Below are 6,000 nucleotides of genomic sequence, written 5' to 3' on the forward strand. Positions count from 1 at the left end.
CCATGTTCTCATCACTGGTATATAATGTCGTTCACTCTGCTTCTTTACACCTTCTGCACTCTTTGCTCTCCCTGTCTTTCCTCTAAATGTTAACCTCTTTGATATTTACTCAGCTGGAATCACAGCACTGGGCTGTATTCCCACAATCACTTTCAAATTAATCTTTATGCCATAATCTCTTTGCTAGTTCAAGTGACCACAGGTCAGCTGGAATTTGGAATTCCAAATTTGAATAGCTGAGAGAAGATGGCTTCTTCAGGTTAGCCCCACTCCTCTTGTATTTTACCTACCTTCAGCATTATCTCACCCATCTAGTACTAGACAGCCAGGTCATGGGTTCCAACATTGCCTAGCAAGGTGACTCACAAACAAGACTTCACCAAAGATAGCACTGAAAATAAGCAGCATATGTTTGTTCAGTGGATGCCCTAGATGGAGTCCTTCACAGCTAAACAATAACATAAGTGAAGTTAGCACACACAGTTCACAGGCAAAGACTCCTATTTTCTGTTCTTAAATGAAAAACTTCTTTAAAAACAGTGAGAGCCACATCTTGAGTCTGTCAACTCCCTATCACCATTATAATGTCAAATTTTCTCTCCTATAACAAAAATATATATTTTATTTCTCTTAACCTAAACATTATACTTGTATCTGCAGTATTTACTTATACAGTACCTAAGCAAAAGGTTTCATAAATGTGTTCAAATCATCACAGTTTGGGTGATTTTGAAGTTTTAACTTCCATTTTCTCTGTAAACCTCACTGAAACATTAGCTCTCAAGTAAATATGTTTTTTAAAAAAATCCATGTTATTTGTGTAGTCCAGTTCTTAAAGTTTTGATTGTTTGGTTGATAACTAAGTCCAGAGAGGCTAAAACTTTTTCAGCAAAGTTTTGTGTCTGAAAATCAGATAGCTTTTCCACTTTACAATTTATTTACTACACTTCATTTTTAGTGGGTTTGCACCTTTGAATTTCAAAATAAAGAATGAATTTTGTTAGTCCCCAAATCTTATTTGAATTAAATCGCTGGTAAATATCAAGAAATTAATACATATCTCCATGTACCATTTAATAAATTCTACTTGAATTTAGATACCGACTAAAAATGGTTCATCTATACTGTATTGTTGGCATGTACCAATTTCAGAAAAAAAATGTTCACTTTCTTCTTTGTATTACTTTTGATTCTAAGTATATATTTGTTGAAATTAACTTTCGCTATATTTGGTTCGAGAAGCAGTTTAAATTTATTACCTAGTGAATAGTATACAACATGATAAATAAAATCTGGCATCCACATGAAAAAGTGTACTGTTAAAAAGTATATTGAATTCTTAACGTTATAAAGTCTGTTCATTCAAAAAGCATAAGTAAATTCTCCTCCCAAGATTATTATATTTTGACCTAATCTATAGTCTAGTTACTAACTTTAGAAACATACCATTATTAAGACTTCTCCTTTATTTTCTTCATAAGTTTAAAATTAAAAAAAAACAAACACATACTCTAGATTACAAAATTCATAATCCATTCATAAAAATAAGATATCCTATTCCCTTTGGAGATTGGAATGTAGCTTGCAATTATTCCTATACTGGTCTCTTTTAGGCTCCTCTTAGACATTAGACAGTGTTTATTAAAATTGTGTAATATCAGATGGCTCTGTATTCACTATTGAGAAGTAATATTCTTGAACTTCTTTAAAGGAAATGCTTATATATTTTTATAAAGTTATCTGACTGATAGCAGTCCATACTAAACCTAAGAAGAAATTTTATGATACATTGCATTATATTGTATTTAATATTATTAAATAAAATCAATATAAGCAAAGTATAAAAGCAATAATAAAGCCTTACTAAAGCTACTTCTTGACAATAGCAATATTACATTTTTTATATCACTTTATAATGATCCAGGTATTTTTGTGATCTCATTTGACCCTCTTTATGTGAAATAGGACAATTTTATTATCGTAACTTTGTAGGAAAGAAAAGTAATAAGTGATTTGTCTTAGATCTTACATTTAGAATTATTAATGAATAATTTAGGTCTAATGTTGAAACATTAACCTTTTAACCCCCAGATTACAATCTTTTATTTTATCTAATTAGAACAGAAACTTTTATCATCACATTTCATCATATGGTAAAAGAAAAAAAAAGTCTATTAAACTTTTAATTAATTACCACTACAAAAGTGTTATTTTGTTTCAGTCATCTAAAAATAATGTACATTCCAGGAAACAATTTATTGACTTGGGTACTTGATAAGATATTAACATGAAAGATGAAAGGTCCAATGAAAATTTCATCAGTCTTCAGTTATAAAATACTTAATGTCTATACTTTCTCAAAGAAAAAAATTTGAAGGAAAAATATTGGTTACTTCATGACATGTTCTTAAGCAGTTGAAGCAAAAAAAAAAACTTTTATACCAAATGAGTTTTTTCACATATTTAACTATGTGACAGAAATAATAAAAATATTTTGGAATAATAAATGCATTCTTAAAGTCTGTGTTTATAAAAGAAAATTATTTTGTTAGAAAATACCTTAATTTTTAATAACAATTTGAAGTGTATACTTTTGTGTGAAATTATATCCTTACACAATTAAACATATCAAGGAAACCATTCCATGAGCAAACTTTAAAAAATACAGTATTTTCATAAAAATACTTAGAGAGAAAATTTTATACTTCTTATTGAATTGCTACTTTCAAATATGTCATAATTATCAGTGCCTTATGTCAATAAATGCCAGAAGAAATTCTATACAGATTCCCATTCTTCAACAATAGTAATTATAAACATTCTATGTATATACATTCAACTTATATATAGTTTTGGAAATAAATTATGTTTATAGTTGATATATATGCCTAGATAATATAAATTTAAAACATTAAAGAAGTATGATAGAAAATTGCAAGAATCCTAAATTGTATGAATGATACATTTTGTTGAAATCCTAAATTCTTCAATATGTCACTTGGTTTTAAAATTCTCCAGTCCCACCCATTAAATGAGTGTCTCAATGGAAATGAACTCTAGCAGACACCAACTTCCTTAGGAAATATACATCAAGATATGTCAACTTCCAATTATATATGGTACCCCAGAATGTCAGATTTGTTTCTAGTATTCACTAGGTTGTCTGAACCATTATTTCAAAATCCAAGATTCAATATTAAATGTAGATTAAATTTGTCAATTCCATGTGGATGTCTTTCATCTCCACTTGCATTATTGTGTCACTTCTGTTGTACCATATGGTATCTCACAGTTGTGTGTTTTGAAAACTGGGTCAATATAGTAATGTTTTAAAACAGTATTTCTATATTATTATGAGCCTGTGTTCTCAGGAAAAATTACCCTTCAGTGAATAAAAGCATTCTTATTGCCTTATACACTTCAAAAATTTATGCTGAAATCAAAACTTCAAAACAAAGCAAAACCTCATTGTGTTTTGAAGATCTTGCCATCTTCTCATTGTTTGTTTAACCCTTTAAAAATTAAATACTAATTTCCCTGATTCTCTCCCATCTTTTCCAGTTTCTGGCGCATCTTTCCTACCAGTTAGCAATCCATCTTAAAAAATTCAGTATCTTCTAAAGAAGATGTGGTACATATGAACAATGGAATATTACTCAGCCATAAAAAGGGATAAAGCTGGGTCATTTGTAGAGACATGGATGGGCCTAGAGACACACAGAGTGAAATAAGTCAGAGGAAAACATATTACCACATATAACTGGAACCAGGAAAACTGGTGCAGATGAACCTCTTTACAAGGCAGAAATAGAGACACGGATGTAGAGAAGAAATATGTGGACACCAAATAGGGGAAGGGGGTGTGATGAATTGGGAGACTGTGATTCACATATAGACACTAACGTGTGAATAGATAACAAATGAGAACCTGCTCTAGAGCACAGGGAACTCTACTTAATGCTCTGCAGCGACCTAAGGGGGAAGGAAATCTAAAAAAAGGAGAGATGTGTCTATACATATAGCTGTTTCCCTTTTCTCTGCAGCAGAAATGAATACAACATTGTAAAGCAACTATACCCCGATTGAAAATTTAAAAAAAAAAGTCAGCACCCTCACTGATGATCCATCTAACATCTTGATTGCACAGTTAATTGACCTATTTCTCCAATCCACCTTCAGTCATCAACCAGAGACCAGGAAAACTTCAATGGCATGTAAAACAAAAATGAGAATAAGGACATGAGCTGTGGTTAGAGCAAGGCAAGTAGAGTGCAGTTTCCAGAAGAGGAAGAGTGAGGCCTCAGACCATTTTATTGTTTTGCACGTGTTGAGTGCGTCCTAAGCATACGGGCACAGTAAGCATACTGCGGTAGACATACGTAGGTGTCAAGGAAGAGGAAAAATGTGTCTCCTATTTTGAGAAACTCACAAAATCAAATGCCAAACACCAGAAGACAACATGTCAAACACCGTAGACGGGGTATACTAGTAGTAAATCATCACAGTTATAGTAGTACTGGTAGTAGTGATACTGTTTATAACATGCTGGTTTTTTTTTCAATGAAGTGCTTGATTTGTATTGCTTTATTTAATTAATACAACAGCTCCATGAGCCTTGTTATTTAATACCTATTTAATCAATAAAGAAACTGGCACAGAGTGGTTAAATAATTAAATCTAATTCCTGATTATGTTTCCAGAAAAATAAGTAGTTATTGTAAATATTATTTAAAAGAATGCTGTACAGAAAAGAAAGAAAAAGTATGTCAAGAAATTTTAGAAAATGAAAGAGAGGACAGGATCTGGATCGACTAAGGAAGCAGAGAACACGTTTTTCATAAAGCAAGGTAAAAAATCAAAGGGCTTTTTTCTCTATTTTTTCTGATAATGATGAAAAAATGTTTTTCCTTTTTAAAAAATGAATAAACAAAAGGTTCTCGATTATGTCTATTGCCACCCTCTTTAGTCATTCATCCCTCCATGCCTTCTCAGTCTCTTGTACCTACAATTCCTCTCTGTACCATTCTAAAGCAATAAGTATAACAAAAATAATTTCCCTCCATTATACTATTCATCTGAGTACTCTACTTGCCTTTTCCCATAAAAATTCTCAAAAGAAATTATAAATATTCCCAATTAAAGATAAATAACTTATGTGTTTGACGTTTATCCTCTTGTAAAACCTCATTAAATGAAGATACCAGCAGATGTTTCTTAATTTCCATCTAGGTCAATTTGTAATTTTTAGGGCTACTGTCTGTCTGCCATCACCCCAAAGGATGTGTCTCTAAAAGTGGCTCACCCAGTTGTTCTGTACTAAGTAATCACTTGCATGTGTGTAGTTTCCAGAGTTAACATTTCCAAGCCTAGAAAGAAATTCCTCTATACATTATTTCTATCTTCCAGAAAACAAAATAATCCTTTTTTATACAGTCTTAAATAAATCACATTGCATTGTGTGCTTTTGGGTATGAAATCTTGAGAGACAGTCTGAGCAATTGCAAGTTCTGGTAAAGAACTTTCAAAAATAGAATCAGAGTTGAAAAATATTAAAAATTATATTTCTTGTAGTAAGATATAATTTACAGGAATAAAATATAAGAACAGGCATTTACTCATAGTCTCTAAAGAACACATGAAAAAGACCATTACCATAATTCACACCTAGAAAGATAATAATTTATGCAAAATCACTCCCTTTAAAAAGCAGAGATGAAAAGAGACATGACACCTCAAAACCCTGCCAAAATAAGGATAAACACACGAAATAAACCATATGTGTTGTGGGAGGCAAATCACAAAGAAACTGTTAGGCAAAAGTAAGATCAAACTATGACATGATCCAGATGTTCACTAGTATGAAGATCTCAGCGAAATCTGATGGACATCAAGGTCTGGTTGGAAGGGATAAAAATTTCAAAAGTGTGAATAATGATCGGCTTCAATTACTTGGTAATTCTTTTTTAAATAATTGTGTTTTGTTTGAAGTATTATCATCTT

This window comes from Dama dama, chromosome 18 (genome assembly GCF_033118175.1).
Source record: "Dama dama isolate Ldn47 chromosome 18, ASM3311817v1, whole genome shotgun sequence".
In the NCBI taxonomy this organism is placed as follows: domain Eukaryota; kingdom Metazoa; phylum Chordata; class Mammalia; order Artiodactyla; family Cervidae; genus Dama; species Dama dama.